The sequence below is a fragment of the Bombyx mandarina genome, chromosome 20, assembly GCF_030267445.1.
Source record: "Bombyx mandarina strain Sakado chromosome 20, ASM3026744v2".
Classification (NCBI taxonomy): domain Eukaryota; kingdom Metazoa; phylum Arthropoda; class Insecta; order Lepidoptera; family Bombycidae; genus Bombyx; species Bombyx mandarina.
This window is the reverse complement of record NC_143226.1, coordinates 2,880,662-2,898,672: the sequence shown is the minus strand read 5'-3', so window position 1 is coordinate 2,898,672 and position 18,011 is coordinate 2,880,662. Positions and strand designations below refer to the sequence as shown.

General features: G+C 39.2%; 1 protein-coding gene across 3 annotated transcripts in view; it reads right to left on the bottom strand.

Moving 5' to 3' along the window:
* The window catches only part of LOC149500617 (uncharacterized), a 102,096-nt gene extending 86,760 nt beyond the window's left edge, over positions 1–15,336 (bottom strand). For 2 of the 3 annotated variants that reach the window (XM_089735860.1, XM_089735862.1), the window contains exon 1: positions 15,195–15,336. The gene's annotated coding sequence lies outside the window, so the exon portion shown is untranslated. The remainder of the gene's footprint in view (positions 1–15,194) is intronic. The other variant, XM_089735861.1, reaches the window with a different exon arrangement.
* Between the last annotated feature and the right edge of the window lie 2,675 nt (positions 15,337–18,011).

Here is an 18,011-nt window from a genome sequence, read left to right as displayed (position 1 = left end):
ACTTCGAAAGTCATAATAAATCATCGCTCTTGAATTTTCTCGAGTCAATTCCATTTTCTCAACGACTAAACAAGTTTGACAAAACCTCGTGACAAGATCGAGAATCTTTTTTTAAATAAATAAATGGTATTCGATTTTTAAAACCAAGGAGTTTTCAATTAAAAAGATTTTAATATGACAGGAACCGTGAAAATATTCCATTCCCGATACTTTTAGTGCAGCCTAGTATTCAAAGCCTTCAAGATTTATATGATAGTAATTATGATAAAAAAATGATAGAAAATATGTATACACACAGAAACATACCCCTAGTACGCGGCGTCTTCATTCCAAAACAAATTATTTCGACTTTTGTTAAATCTGTAAAACCTCTTTGTTAAAAAGAATGTTTCGGACTAAGCTTTCTGCAAAATTTGAATGCTTTGAAATTTCCTTCGTCAGAGAAGAATGCGAGCAGACCATTTGAGAATTTAAATAAAATTTCCCAACTTCTGTTTTCCTTTATAAAGCACGAAGCCAAATTTTTTGTTAAGAGTTCTAAACGAGAATTTAGACTTGCTTTGAAACGGAAATATGAGGTTATGGTGAAAAATGAAACCCACATTTCATTTAAATTACTTACGAGGTGCCAGAAATATTTTTTTAAAAATTTCTAAGCGAAAAGAAAATAGATTCCAAACACTCATATATTATTAAAATGGTAAAGTTTATCAAACGCACATAATCTTCACGGTTGCTCACAATAATTACCGAAGAAATTGGAACATTCAACTGGGTTGAGTTTGAACCGGCAACAATTTAAAACAATACAGTACAGATTACAGTTCGTTAAATTACAGATTAACAACAAAGGCGCTTGAATAGCAATAGGTTTTTTTTTGGTCAGGAGGTAATCGCCGGACTTCCGCCCTCCACTGGGAATGAAGGGCGGGGTATGTCAGAGTCAAACTGACTAAAACCTCCTGTCGCTCAACAACCTACATCCAAACCTCGTAAGAGACAGAACTAATGAAAAGGCACAGGGGAGAGTGAAGCGTTTAGTGCGGAGCACATCTCTCCCATCACCCGGTGAAAGCGCTCACGGCCCACCTGATGTTAAGTGGTAACTGGAGCCCATAGACATCTACAACGTAAACGCCGCCACCCACCTTGTGACATGAGTTCTAAGGTCTCCCTTTTAACAGTACAACGGCTGCCCCGCCCTTCAAACCGTTACGCATTACTGCTGCACGGCAGAAATGGGCATGCGAAGTCATATAACGTCCTACCACCAGTAAACGGCATTTCGCTTAAAATATTTATCTTTATAATTTTATTAAAGATGCCTTTTATTTTGGTATTAGGATCAATACTTCGATGTTTTTAATTGAACTCCAATTAAGATTACCTCATTCAAATAACTGAAGAAGTTTTTTAATATGATATTTTTTCGAAAATTTAAACTTTAAAGTTAGAAAAATGTTGCTTAAACCAAATAGCCTTTCTTCGATACTATTTTGGGTAGCTCAGAGATATTTAAATACCTCAGACTCCTATGGGCGATATCGACCCCAATGCGAATCCCTATCTTGGACACCGCACAAGACTCATACGAGACTAGCTGTACCCGTCCGCTTCGCTGGGCATTTAAAATTAACATTATTATTTCTAGCCCCCACAAAGATTCTCATCATTAACGCCCCCGCAACTGGTGTAGGGAGTCCAACACTCATATAAATATTAACCTATCCATTAAGTACCTGCATGTATTTTCTACATGGATACCAAGTTTCAAGTCAATAGGATGCATGGTTCAGTAGTTATAACGGAGCATCCGTAAAAATCACTGTAGATTTATATATTAGTATAGATTGTTGACTAGCGCATTGATTAAATTGTACGTTATACATTGCGTGCAACAAAAAAAACATTGGAAAAATATAATAATCGTTCGAGTATAATTTTAGATTGTCGTAGCATAAATCGCCAGCATTATCTGTCTAAATAGCCGATATCGACTTTTTTTATTGCTTAGATGGGTGGACGAGCTCACAGCCCACCTGGTGTTAAGTGGTTACTGGAGCCCATTGACATCCACAACATAAATGCTCCACCCACCTTGAGATGACCCACCGACTAAGAAAAATTGAATCAAACATGCTGAAAAGTTCTTTAACTCGCTCTTTCGGTACCCTCTAGATGCCGGTTTGGGGATCAGTCTGGGAGACCGAAAAATCGACCTTTTAACTGCTGTACACACGTGTGTATAACATAAACTAATTAGTATCCGATTATCTACTGAACACTAATATGCTTAGAATACAAAGTACAATAGGGCATTTAATTAGTAAAATATTGATGATGCTAAAAAGCACAAGGTTAAAAACCGTGGTATAACAAAATTAGTTAGGAGCCATCATCAGTGATAATGAATTGTCGAATGATTTTCCCTATACAGTCAAACCTGGGTAAGTGAGAACTGGATAAGTGAGAAAACTCTATAAGTGAGAGTAATAGCCAGGACCCGTCATTTTAAGCTCCCAAAACCTCTATTAGCGAGAAACAGAAACCTCTGTAAGAGAGAGTCGTTTTTCCCTCATGGACCTCCGTAAGTGAGACTGCTACTTATGTATACCTCTATAAGCGACAGTCGAGCTTTATTTAAATATATTATTTAGGAGGAACAAATGAGAAAACAAATTCTGCTATTTTATGACTCATTCTTAGCTTTCGTGGAACTTCCTACCATTGTTTTTGTATTGTTTTCTCGTCAATATTGAACCTATTCTATTTTGGAACAAAATAACGTTGTTATTTTATCGCATTCTTTTCGAATGGACACGTGTGCCTGTGTACCGCCCTGTTTGTCGGACTTACTCTTTTTTTTTAATCGTTAATTGCGAAGGAAAGTTCTGTTCTGCATCATATCAAAACGGAAAATTAAAGTACTGTCATTAAGTGATAAACTTAAAATAGTGAATGCGTTTCAATCCGGAAAATCGCGAAATGAAATTCAGAGAGTGCATTAGCGAGAAACTCGGGTTAGTGAGAAACCTCTATAAGCGAGAATGAGATTGTGCTCCCTTGAACTCTCGCTTATCCAGGTTTGACTGTATTTCGTATCACAAAAAATAAATAGCATTTAATGATATTGGGTACTCCAGAATAAATAAACAATAAAAGGCTTAATTGCGTTTTCTGTTATGTGTATAATGAGAAAACAACATTTAAAGCCCAAATTAATATTTTAAACAAACTGAACTTTCTATTTACTGAATGTCAGACTTCACTGAATGACATATAAGAAAAATCCTTTTTTATAAAACTAAAGAGTTTTAGAATATGAAGGTTTTTCTTTACAAGCATTTAAAAATTTGAAAATTTCAAAGGAGACTGAAACGATTACATACATTTTTGGGCCCGAATGTAACGTGATGAAACTAATATGAATTAATGGATTCAGATTTATCAGTACCTTGCTGAAAATTATAAAAGTTTTCTCAATCTGAGAGCAGAGTTAATAAAGATTTAGTAAAAGTTAGGTTATGTTACAATCTCTCTAAAAGAGCTGAATAATAACTTATTTAAGCATAAGTAAATGTTTATTATATCCATTGGATAATCTTTTAAATGTCATATTATGAATGAATATCAATGATATATATCAGGTATGGAATATGGAATTGCTATCCCACAATTCACACAGCGATCCATAATTTTAACAGTATCCAATGCAACAATTTCAAATCAAACGTGTGAGCGATCTTCGGTGTCCAGTGTAGAAGCAATTGTCGTACAAGGCTGGCAAAGTTGGAATCCGTAATAATAAAGCAGTGATCGTTGAAAATATAAAAACAGCCCGATAGATACACACTCCAAATGCGTCGAAGATACAAAACGAATAGAGCAGAAAAAACCAACAAGCGCCAAAAAATAATTGTATAATCTATGAACAAACGTCATGTCAGCTTACTGTCAAAGCTGTCATCAAAAATACAATCGATCTTAATCGATTTGAAATCGATAATCATATTACTTTGCTAAGTAATAATAGACTTTTTCTTCATTTATGTATATAATCGCAATTAAATCCGGCGCATACCGCACTTGTATACAACAAATATAAATCGCTCATTTAATTACTTTGCATTAATTACCTAGTGCAATGTTTTTCTTTTTATAATCCTGTAATCGATTAATTAAATCGATCACACCGTTATACCGACAAAAACTAACTTTCTCATTTTTCTCCGGTCCCAGAAAGAGGATTGAGGTGATTTTTTATATTCTTATATAAAAAAATATGACAAATTTTTTAGACTACATTCCAAGTTATTACATTTTGGCCCACGATTTTCCGTCTCCTTTATCCACAAAATGCACTATTACAAGTATAATATATCCTGAATTTGTATTAAAATTAAATGGCCAAAATCGATTAATATCGGCTTCCTACAATCTTATCTCTATTTCCATTAGGGTCGCAATTTGTTGTGGTTTGCACACTGTATTATTTGTATACTTCTGTAGCAATGGTTGAACAGAGTCAGCCTACCGTCAAAAGTGACTCGCTGACACAAGGTAAGCCTTGCATCTTTTTTTCATATCTGGTTGGACGAGCTACGGCCCACCTCACGTTAAGAGGTTATACCGGAGCCCATAGACATCTACAAAGTAAATGCCGCCACCTACCTAGAGATATGAGTTCTAATGTCTCAATATAGTACAACGGATGCCCTGCCCTTCAAACCGAAACGCATTGCTGCTTTTCGGTTTAAAGGTTGGGTGGTGGTGGTACCTACCCGTGCGGACTCACAAGACGTCCTACCACCAGCAATTAAGTAATTAACTTCGCGAAAATTATCTAAATTCCTTCATAATTTATGCAATAGATATCTGTATATCTCTATTTCGATCTCGATTAAACATTAACGAATTTAATACGTGTGAGTCATACGAAACATTACATGAAACACTGATCAGAATCTGCCAAATTTATGACTTGTATCTTACAGCAATTACTTTAGGATCTACTATTGAACATCATTCACTCATTACGCCATCATTAATGGGTTTGATGACAGTCGTGTAGTTTGGAGAAAAGAAATAAATGAAACCATTTAACAGTCTAATCTAGGATCGTCGTCAAGGGTCACTATTTTTAACCGACTTCAAAAAAGGAGGAGGTTCTCAATTTGACTGTATGTTTTGTTTTTTTTTCGTTACCTCATAACTTTTGACTGGGTGAATCGATTTTGATGATTATTTTTTTTATTAGAAAGCTGACGCTTCCCCTGTGGTCCCATTACAATTTAGTCCAGTTCTGATAATGGTATCCTCGAGAAAACCATATAAGTCTTAAATTTGCATTAAGTACGTGCGCGACAAATACATGAATAACTCAATAACTCAATATCACGCCAACCGATTTCGATGATTATTGTTTTTGGTGTATATTAATTTGTTTTGGAATATCTTTGTTTTTTTCTATTTGAAGTCGGTTTTTGTTAAAACATAAAATCTATTTATTTTTATATCACTCTAATATAATATCCATTGCGTTGAAGGTTTATTTGGACACAAACCTTTTCCTTTAAGTGACAACGTAAAATCCGTTAATTTGTGTGTTCCTTAATTTGGTTTTAACTACCTAATCATTAGTAGCCTAAGCCTTCACGCGGATCGGTAGGCGAGCTTACGGGCTCAACCTGACAGAATTGCTAACACTAGGTAACTCTAGCAAGAGCAGCGTTTTGCTCAATGTACTACCGGATCGGAATCACGAGCCATTAAGACGATCCGGACAGAAACTCAGTGGATTAGAAAACTAGTTCCCAGTGTCACTAAACAAGTCTGAAGTTAGTTGTCATAGAATATATGAAATGATTGTCGTAAACATTAGTTAATGAAACATGGTAACTAGCTAATGTTGTTGATGGTTATGGCCTCCGGTAACCACTTGACACCAGTTATCCGGTGAAGTAATCCATCCATCGAAGCAAAAAAAGCAAAGATAACTTAAACTTTACTGGTGGTAGGACCACTTGTGAGTCCGCGCGGGAAGGTACCACCGCCCTGCCAATTTCTGCCGTGAAGCAGTAATGCGTTTCGGTTTGAAGGGTGGGGCAGCCGTTGTAACTATACTGAGACTTTAGAACTTGTATCTCAAGGTGGGTGGCGCGTCTACGTTGTAGATGTATATGGGCTCCAGTAACCACTTAACACCAGGTGGGCTGTGAGCTCGTCCACCAATCTAAGCAATAAAAAAAAAGCTTTGGCTTGCCCCAAATAAGTCTTTAAGCACCGAAAATGATTATAAAGCTTTCAGCATTTGATCGGGTTAGTATGCGCTGTGTCAACACAAAACTGGTCCTTCGAGTGTTTGTCGTATAAACAAATGGATGTTTTATATGTAGTCCCGCATGTGAGCACACACATGCACGAAATATAACATGGAATACGGAACTTTGTTAAGGATGCTCTACTCTAAGCTCTTATATTTCAAGAAACTGGTAAAAGTATTGGATAACTATCTATCAATTAATTCGTGTAACATTAAGTTTATTTATTTATTGCTTAGATAGGTGGACGAGCTCACAGCCCACCCGGTGTTAAGTGGTTACTGGAGCCCATAGACATCTGCAACGTAAATGAGTCACCCACCTTGAGATATAACTTCTAAGGTCTCAAGTATAGTTACAACGGCTGCCCCAACCTTCAAACCGAAATGCATTACTGCTTCACGGCCGAAATAGGCAGGGTAGTGGTACCTATCCGCGCGCACTCACAAGAGGTCCTACCACCAGTAAAAAAATGATTACGTAGGTACATACATAATTTTGTATCCTTTTTTTTTTTTTTTTTTTTCGGGTAGAGGGCCGAACCTCCTACGAGGTCCCCGCGCAAAAGGGGCGCGCGGGGTATGTGAGACTCAACGATCTGCATGGTGTTGTGAGCAGACCGCGGGCCCAAGGATTTTAGAGCCCACCCACTAAACGACTCCCCTGCACTCTTACACCCGACGTCCGATCCCCTCCGAGGTCAGAACCCGGATGAGGTAGGGGGGCTACCGCGGTCAACACTACAACCAGACAGCGCGGCTCACCCCAAGGACGCCCGGCCGACGGAGCCTTCGAGGCGAATCGAAGGCTCTGAAACGTCGGCCGTCTCGGTACGGCAGCCCGTCGGGCCGCCCAGACGGTGCCGCTGGTGTCCCGGAATACCCCGCTGGACCAGAACCAGCCTGCCGGGTCGGGACGCGATACACCGTCGACCGGTCGCTCTAATCACTCCACGGCAGCGCGCTAGAGTGCTGGTAGCGCGCCGCGCGGCCTCACCCCCTCAGGTCGCCCCTTGACCTTCACCGGGGGGAGGCCGCCACCTACAGGGGCCGGGACGTACGGGCGTATTCCCGCCTCCGGCCCCCGGCTCGACGGCGACGGATCGGTGCGGAAAGGGAAGAGCTCTCCCTCTCTCGCTCCGCCGCCTCCTTCTGCGAGATGGTGGACTCGCAGAAGTCGAGCATCGCCTTCCAGGACGCGTCGCTGCCGAGCATCGTAGCCACGACGCGCGGCAGCGAGAGGTCCTCTCCAATGACCGCGACGAGGGCGGCGCGTTGCTCGTCAAATCCAGAGCAACGCGCCAGCGTGTATAATTTTGTATCCTCCTCCGTGCGTTGTTTTTTTCCCCCTGCCTAAGCGTGGGTAGCCTAAGGGGCTATTCCAACTTCGCGCGTACCGATAGATGAGCTCACAGGCTGAACCTGAGAGAATTGCTAACACTAGCAAGTGCAGTGTTTTGCTGAATCTACTACCAGATCGAAATCACGACACACTGAGAAGATGCGGCGAGAAACTCCGTGGGTTACACAGTATTCCTCAGTGCTGAGGTTCGAGAATACCCTTCTGTAACGATATCGCTCGCACACGATCTTTCCCCATCCGTTTCTGTCTCTGGCGGTGTGGAGGAAACTTTGTTTATTTAACCAGTTATTACCACGAATCACAATCACGATCCTTCCCGCGTCACGTTCAGCTGTGAGGTCAAATTCAAAACAATCTTAAAACAAATATACTGTCTAATTTACACACGGTTAGATGTCGATACATAAAGTAATGTTTATATGACATTAAATCTAGATAACATATAAATACTGTTAAAAAGCTATCATATGGCATAAAGCTGCAATTTGGGCATTGCAGGGCACTGCTGACTTTCAGCTCCATACTAATATGGGCATTGTCCTTTACGGCCGTTCTAAAAGAGGAAATCTCAAGCAGGAAGAAATGATTAGGACACAAAACGAAACCGTAAGCCTAAAGAGAACATCCGCGTAAGACCCTGGAAAATCCTTTGGTATCTAGTTTTTTTTAACTCTTTCCCGTAAATAATTATTAAATGTTGTTAAAGGATGTAATGAGTTGACCTCTGTACTGGTATAATGGATAACTTGGAAATAGTTCTTCAGAAAAAAAAGAATATCATTTGACAAACAGAGCGAAAACTGACCCACTATATTATGTACTTTGAAAAGTTTATTATAATAACACATTTGAGTCGTTTTCTTTCCCACATTCCACTTCACTATGAAGACAGGTTAAAACACAAGCTCTTTTTTTTTAACTCGTCAAATAACCAAATCTTTTTATCTCCAATTTTCAATGGAACGTGCCAAAGGCATCTTGTGAATTTTTCATGGCGCGTTTCCCTGTAATATTTGAAGGAACCAGGGCTCTCCGGGATCGCCTAGCTAGGTCGCCACGTAACCGGGCCAAGGTCGACGGCCGGGAGCTTTGCAAGAAAGAAGATTTACTTTAAATATGACGCTACTTTCCTACATTTCCTACCTCGAATGTAACAAATAAGTAAATTGAAAATTACAATTACCGAACAACTCTTTATTATTTTCGATTAACTTAATCCTTTATAGATAACCTTTACTTTTTTGAGGATCAAACACAAGTCAGTGCAGTATAATTTTTGTGAATATGATTTTTATGAAGCAAATTTTTATTAAGCCCTGGTTTCGACGGCTGGCTGATCCTTCGGCCGGTCGTAGGACCGTCGAGGCGATATGCCCGGTCCTTGTGGATTGGGTGAATCGTGACAGAAGACGCCTCACTTTCCGGCTCACGCAGGTGCTCACTGGGCATGGTTGCTTCGGTGAGTTCCTGCACCGGATCGGAGCCGAGCCGACGGCAGAGTGCCACCATTGTGGTTGCGACTTGGACACGGCGGAGCACACACTCATTGCCTGCCCCGCATGGGAGGGGTGGCGCCGTGTCCTCGTCGCAAAAATAGGAAACGACTTGTCGTTGCCGAGTGTTGTAGCATCGATGCTCGGCGACGACGAGTCGTGGAAGGCGATGCTTGACTTCTGCGAGTGCGCCATCTCGCAGAAGGAGGCGGCGGGGCGCGTGAGAGACGCACAATCCCGCCGCCGTCGAGCGGGGCCAGGGAGGCGGATCTCGCCCAAGCCCTTGGCCTCTAAGTGTTTCGGGTCCCCCTCACATGTCGGTCTGAGGACCGGCGAGGGGGGCCTAAGAAGACGACTTGCAAGCTGCTCTGCACGCGTTTTACGCAAGAGCATTCGGGTGATGGAAGGCCGGCTATCCTCGACCCACGCTGGTTCTGGCCCAGCGGGGTATTCCGTAGGATAGCTCACTCTAACCGGCGCCATCTAGACGGGCTTCGGATAGCCTGCCGACCGAGAGGGCTGGTGGTCCGGCGTCCCGAGGGGGAGGTTGATGGGAGAGATGTGCTACGCACTAAGCGCTTCACTTTCCCCCATTTGCCTCTTTATGAGTTCTGTCTCATGCGAGGTTTGGACGTTGGTTATTGAGCGACAGGAGGTTTTAGTTAGTTCGACTCTGACATACCGCGCCCTCCATCTCTAGTGGAGGGCGGAAGTCCGGCGATTTCCTTCTGACCAAAAAAAAAAGCCCTGGTTCCATCAAATATTACAGAGAAACGCACTATGAACAATTCACAAAATGTTAGTGCAAGATAGAGGGGAAAAGGGTCGACCGAAGAAGACATGGATGGAGTGTGTGAATGACGATATGAGAGAGAGGGAGAGAGAGGGAGAAGTGAGTGTTGAAATGACGGCTGATTAGAAGAGAATGGAATAGAAAAATTCACTGTGCCGACCCCACCTAGGGGGAGAAAAAGAAGAAGATGATTTTATTAAACGACTTTATTCTTTTCTATATTCCTTTATAGTTGAAATCATTCGTGAACTTTTGTTAAGTGTGTTTTTCATTAGACAAAAAAAAGGTACCGGCCTGCGGGATTCGAACACTGGCATACTCGCATCATCTGTTACGAGTACACCAGACGTTTTAACCGATAGGCCACGGTGACTTCTCGCATTGTTATTGTTTCAAGCCAGCCAAACATTTATTTCTAAGTATGTATACACAACAGAATCTTCACTTCCCGTGATTTGAACAGAGCCAATGCGTAATGATGATGAGCTAACGAACACATTAACAATCTTAATTAAACACTGATAAATTATCAATAGCGTCGGGCTGTGTTTGATTTATAATAATTATATTTAGATTTTATCTTATATATATGTATACAGTCTTGCGAAATTTATAATAAATGATATATTTTTATTTACTACTTCCTCAACGGTCCTCGTGTTTGCAAAGCAATTCTAAGTGAACCCACAATCACCGGTCAACATTCTCGTCGAACCTGTCGCTTGCGACGAAGGGCTCGACGAGTAAATGAACCCTCAGACACAGCCCACTGAGTTTCTCGCCGGATCTTCTCAGTGGGTCGCGTTTCCGATTCTGTGGTAGATTCTGCGAAACACGGCTCTTGCTAGGGTTCGTGTTAGCAACGTCGTCAGGTTTGAGCCCCGTGAGCTCATCTACTAGGTAAAGTTATGCTGAAATAGCCTCTCAAGGCTCTCAGCTAGGTAGGAAAAAAAGTTTAATTACAAAACGTAACATATTCGCCCCGCGGATCCACCTTGCTCTTTCCCGGTCGATAAGTTGATTATCTCCTTTCCTAGGTCAAAGAAGAACAAACCGAGCAAACTTACGCCTACTAAGTTTCTCGCCAGATATTCGCGTTGGTCGCGATTCCGATTCGGTGGTAGATTCAGCGAAGCACTGCCCTTGCTAGGGATAGTGTTAGCAAATTCGCTAGGCTAAGCCCCGTGAGCTTGCCCACACGTTCGGCGAACCTAGCATAACCCCTCGAGATTACTAGAATAGGTAGGGCCAAAAAAAAACATTAATATGGTTTCATTTAAAATGGCTTTTAAATTGAAAACGTCACAAACTTCCGTTAGCCACGGAATAAGAAACCTTATTTGATTTGACGAATACTAATCCTGCATGTGTTGGGGGTGACATTTATTTTTTTGCCAAACATACCCCGGTTTCGTTCCCCTATTTGTATTACGTACACTGTTAATCTATTTTACAAAGCAAAAACGTAAAAGAATGTTTCGCTTCGTATTTCAAAATACTGTTTATTTTAATTTTTCAAGACATGATGGAATTGGTAGCTCGTTTGAGAAGTTAATAAAACGGTATATTCATCTGACGTCACACACAAATTCAGTCTCATAATCTCAGGTCGTAATAGGTGCAATGGAATAACGGCTGTCCGAACCGGAAAGCAAGTTCTCTATATGACAGAAGAACGTCTATGACATAATTTTCTGAACTGGCAAGTTTTCTATCAATACCTACTATAATATTATTAACAGGTATATTAGCAAGTATCGGTTCTATTCGGTTTTGTTGAGACGTGAGTCTATTGGTACATAGTAAAAAAACTATACAATAGGTATTGTAGTAGCTATTCCGGAAATTTAAAGATAGTTTTTTTTTATTGCTTAGATGGGTGGACGATCTCACAGCCCACCTGGTGTTAAGTGGTTACTGGAGCCAATAGAAACCTACAACGTAAATGCGCCACACACCTTGAGATATAAGTTCTAGGGTCTCAGTATAGTTACAACGGCTGCCCCACCCTTCAAACCGAAACGCATTACTACTTCACGGCAGAAATAGGCGGGGCGGTGGTACCTACCCGTGCGGACTCACAAGAGGTCCTACCACCAGTGAACCACCTATCACCAGATAGTCCTGTTATTTCATCAATTTTGGTCCTTATCTCGTTTTCCTGCTTCCTCCTCCCCCTCTACATACATACATCACACTCCCTAGCCACGTTACTACATCGCTGAGCCAACAATACCGCGTAACTCACATATCCTGTTTCTGAAGAGCGCTGACAATTTCGTTTCTTTTAAGGATTTTGTCAGATAAACCCGATGCATCTATGGTTTTCCTCGCTTACTTATTTACGAAAGCATCACATAAATCTGACAAAACCCTTTAAAGATATTTACTTAGGTTTTTGTTGTTTAGTTTAGTTTTGTTTTTTGTCGGCTAGAAATTAACGAAATGCGAGTTGCGTGGTATTGATGCCAAATGCGTGCAACACTGGTTTTACATGTTTACATGTTGCTGTTGCCTTTTGGATAATGAAAAGAAAAAGATAATGGTGTATTGATACATAAAATATAATAAATTAGAAGTTGTAGACGTGTACTTCCAACTATAGAAAAATTTCTGCGAAGCACATTTAAAGTCAAAACGATTAGTAATTTTTGGACCTAATATTTTTATCTTGCAATAGTACTTAGGCGTTTCATATTTTTTTAGTTCTCTCGCAGCCCGTCTGTGAGAAGTTGTTACTCAAATATTTGTTATTAATTGTGATTAGTGATTTAAAATAAGTATATGTCATTAATATATTTTACAGTAGTTCATTAACCATAAATAAATAAATACGACATTATTTGTAGTACAGGAAAAAATATAAAACTTCATATGAGCCTGACCTGCATCGATATATTACCAATATACCTGGTAATATATCGATGCTGACCTGTCAAAATTATCAACCTAAATTTGACAAACCATAAAGATTAATTAAAACTGACTGCTTTTCAGATTAAACTTTTTGGAGGGAACGTGAGGGGCGATGTTGTGTTAATTATTATTTAAATGTGTAATAAAGGGGATTTATTAGCATCTGTAAAAGTGCTCAATTGTGAAGAAAATTAAAGAAAGTTTCCGGATTCTTCCAAAAAGTCCACTGCACAAATCTCAGTAAATAACTACCATTTTTCTGAGACTTTATTTCATTCCATTAAACCTAGTTTCATTTAAATTTTCATATAATAACAGCATATCTCTATATATAAAAAAGAATTGCTGTTCGTTAGACTCGCTAAAACTCGAGAACGGCTGGACCGATTTGGCTAATTTTGGCCTTGAATTATTTGTGGAAGTCCAGAGAAGGTTTAAAAGGTAAATAAATATGAAAATGTTCGGAATTGAATAAAAATAACAATTTTGTTTTTCCTTTGATGTATCCCCCGTCGGACGGATTCCTTTTGTTTGTTTTAAGATTATTTAAAAGAAAAGTTTAGGTCTTTTATTTATCGATTGAGGCACTACGAAGTCTGCCGGGTCAGCTAGTAAGCAAATATAAGACTTGGCTTAAAAGTATCGTTATTAAGCCATACTCTTAAAGAAAATCGCACGATTTTGTTGGTAGGCAGCGGCTTGGCTCTGCCCCTGGCATTGCTGAAGTCCATGGGTGACGGTAACCACTCACCATCAGGTGGGCCGTATGCCCGTCTGCCTACAAAGGCAATAAAAAAAAATAAAAAAAATATGCAGTTGTCTGTTGAACCTGATAGACTAAAAAAAGAACAATATATTCGTATTGTTTTATCACCGTTTAATCAAGATAGCCCATTAACCTACATTTTTACGAGTGGTATCGAATAATTTTGTAAACATTTGATGATAAGAAAGAAATTTTGTAATGCAAAACTATCTTTTGATTGCTTTACTTGTTTGTAAGAGTTGGGAACGCGGCACATAATGCTTGTCACGTAGTCTTCTCTGACCTCAAAAAACTTTTCGGCTCCGTGGTGACAGCCCAGAATAACACCACCCCATATCTTCCCGTGGGTGTAATAAATTTGACTAATGGATTCAAAGGAGAATGGGAACATTGGGAACAGTGTTGTCTGAATACTATACCAGTATAATATATCTAGTATCCAGCTAGTATGGTATTGGTGGCAAGGCGTATTTTGAGATGGATGGTGTGGTCATCTACATTTCAAAAAAAAGACGCAACTAAAAATTAAATGTTGATTTTTATATGAGGAATATTAAAATTAATATGAACGATACAATAATTTCATGAAGAAATCAAAATATCGCATAAATTATTTAATTTTATTATTAAATAATAATTTGTCGATACCACACTTTTCATCCAAATAAACGACACGTGATTTTAAAATGAAAATTAAAGAAGATAATCATTTTCAATTCTTGTCATAGCGCATTTTTTTGTCTATAATTATCCATACCAATATTATAAATGGGCAAGTAAGTGTGTTTGTTTGTTCTTATTTCACGTTGAAACCAAGGGATTTTTCCCCTTTTCATGCCGATAAAATATCTATCTCATTCCGACGGGAAACTGATTTTTAAATGGATCTTTAGAAAAATTTACACTTTCCTTGTCCACGCCGGCGAAACCGCTAACGTCAAGAACATAATTATATTTATACGATCATGTAACTACACTTCATATCTAAACTCTAAAGTAAATACCTACATACCTACATCCCTTTGTCAAGGTTTATGACAATTTTCATTTACGATTCACCACTGCATTACTCCCAGTAAGCCTCGTGCGTGGTTTATTATTATTAACTAATAAGAAATATAAACGTACCTATTATAGTCAATTTGATTCATTTCGAATGGTTTTTACGCAAAAAGTACCAAAGAAAAACTAAATTTTTGAAACTTATGTATCTAAATCATAAGTCATTAGAACAGAATGCACTTCCTCAATTAGACACGGTAGATGAACGCAAAAAAAAATTGGTAATTATGAATTCGGAAAGAATAAGGTCGCAACTAATTACTTATGTTTTTTTTTTCGTTATGTATATAATCACAACTGAATGTAACAATAAGATAACTGTTCAATTAAAAAAAAAAAATTGTGCTTCTGTATTGTCTATAAATCTTGTTTATTATGTCCATTGATTTTTATTTGCTCCGTTCTAACCGTAAGTTCTATGTATCAGACACTTGCATAATCGGCACTGACCACTGCCATAATGGGAGTTTCATTACGCTTACCTAGCGAGAAGTCGGATAGAAGTTACTTGCACCGGAACGCAGCATCACTAACGGGTCCCATCGCACAATCACTTGCAAATATACAACTACACAAACAAAATATATACGATGTATACACCAAAACCGAACGGCCCGCGAGAACCTGTTCCACGGAGACACGGCCAGCGAGCACTTGTTGCAAAACTGACAGAAAACCGTTTCAATAAAGCTAAAATAAACATAAAAAGTCAAAGAAAAAACGTTTCACAATCGATTTTTTTTCTGTTTATGTTTAATATAAAATAATTTAACACACACACACAATTCGATTCACGAAATACTGTTTTGAACTTCAACCAAAACACTTTCGATGAAAATCCAAAGTTTTGTCTTGCGTTCCGTTGTTGTTTTATCAAAATAATTATTCGATTTATTTTATATATATACATATATAATGTCGATGCTCAATTAGCTAACACAGCTGTGCGCGCATGTGTAGCGGGATGAGCACAACAACGCCACCTGGATGCGCGAGACTTACTGACACTGACAAATTATTAACGACAGAAGCCGGGGGCCGGGCGCTGCGAATGACGGCCAGAGAGAGACGCCAGACGGGTTACCGCCATTAAAAACGCATCGCAGAGTTGCCGTGCTCTTTCATAAATCCTACCAAATAATTTAGAAACGCTCCTAATGTATTTCCCGTTTAATTTATACCTTGGAGAAAGTTTGTTTAAAAGAAACGCTTATATTTAATGCTGTTGAAATTCGTTACAGTTGCTCAATGAGAAAAATATAAATCGATATTAATGCAATAGGTAAAAAGTTGGATGGAAGATCATTGATTTTGCTTGTCATTTAACTTCTTTCGTGATAATTTCTTGAGCCCTCAGGATCGATTTTCACGAGTCACGACCGATAAACTTATATTTTTATGTGGAGTATAAACACCGTTGAACACCGGAATATAAACAACGTTGGCCACAGCCAAAGGCAGCTTTACGTATGGTGCAGATTGAAGGTTCAGTGGTGTTAGGGGACGTCGGCCTTGGCACTTTCAACGAACCTGTTACATTTGTTCCTATTCCTTTATGACCATGCGTTTACTACAGAGCGCACTATAGTAGAATTATTTTGTCGGTGCAGTTTGGGTTATAAAACAAAGCTCGGGTAGGGCGGTGAGCATGTTGCGCGGGCGCAACGTCATTATCGATAAAAACAAATGAGTCATCGAAGGTACACGGCGACTGGGCGGTATACGAAGGTTGGTAAGACATTGTTATGTTATAAGTCATTTGTTGTACTTACCTGCAAATTGTAGTACATATGTTGAAGAGAAATGTATTTTTATGCATTCACTCTCTGAATTTATTTAGTGACACAATGGCTATTTCTTTGTTTTGTACCAAAACGGTAGAATTTAATCAAAATAATATTTGCATGTGTTGTTATCAACAATGTGTTAAAAAAAATTCACTGAAACGAAAATAGATCCTGAAAAGTTACAAAGTGTTAATTTCTGCCGTTCTCGTTAACTTGCTGCGGTGATATGTGGTGTAAGTGTTCGATTAGTGATTTTTACTCTCATTTTTATCACTAGCCCACAAAATGACAAAACTAATTACACTATCGATAACGCTAATCGAAAACAATAATGCGCATCACTATGCCCGTCCATAACACCGGTCACTCACATGCGCACGAATACGCAAACCCGCAAGTGTAGGACGACATTTGCGAATGATTATGCAAAGTTTTCGCTGCATTCTAGACATGTGTAAGTAATGCGAGTGATATTACTCCGGTAATATTACTCTACGATGTAATGCAACATCACACATTACGCGAAGGAAACAAACATCACACTATCACCCAACATGTTTCTTTCTTTGTCGTGTAATGTTGCATATTACACGAACGGAACCGAGCGAGCGAGACAGACCGATCGACCAAAATAAATGAGCAAGCGACACGGAATAATTCCTAGTGATTTTGAACCGTATGCCCTGGCCGCTAGGTACATTTTTATACCTATGGTACGTCTGAATTTTAATATAGGTATTTGTGTTTATATTTTTCATGCGGCCAGCCATTAGTTCCCCGCAAGTAGTTACTTAATTTTTAATTCGCAACTTTTGTAAAATCGCTAGTCGCTCGTAATTGTTTAGTAATATTTCATATTAATTTTTGTGTTTGAATTACTTAAGCACTTGTTTGAAAATAGTTTTATTATTTGTTTTAATACGTGTTTAATAAGTGAAAGAAAGAACGGCGTCTAAATGAAAGTACAGTCCTCTTTGGATGCACTTTGAGGAGACCGAGCCGAAACAATGCATCTACTGCTCTCGTATATTAACATTATTGTCGAGCTCAATTTGCAGTCTAAGTCGCCATATGAAATCCGTTCATCCCGCAATAAATTATATTAAGTAAAAAATAAAATTATTATATTATTAAGTAAGTCAATCTCTGTCAAGTAATTTAACAGTGTATTACAATACAAAGTTCATACTTTGTATTGTAATACATTACCTAAGTGATGTGTATGAACACATCACTTAAGTAATGATTCGGGTGTATAGATACAATGTATTCGTCGTCACAGTATCTATTGAACGCACCGAGTAATGTTAAGAGTGATGTGTAATGTTTTCGAGTAATATCACCTGTCTGTAAAAGTGATGTCATATCACATTACATTGGCAAGTGATGTTTTGCGCAAGTCTACTGCATTCGTGGTTTTCCAAGCTGTATCGGTTTCTTAACAGACATCAAAGCGCGCGGACCTCGAACCTTCGCGTAGTCTCCCACACATTCGCTTGCCCAGTTGCGCCG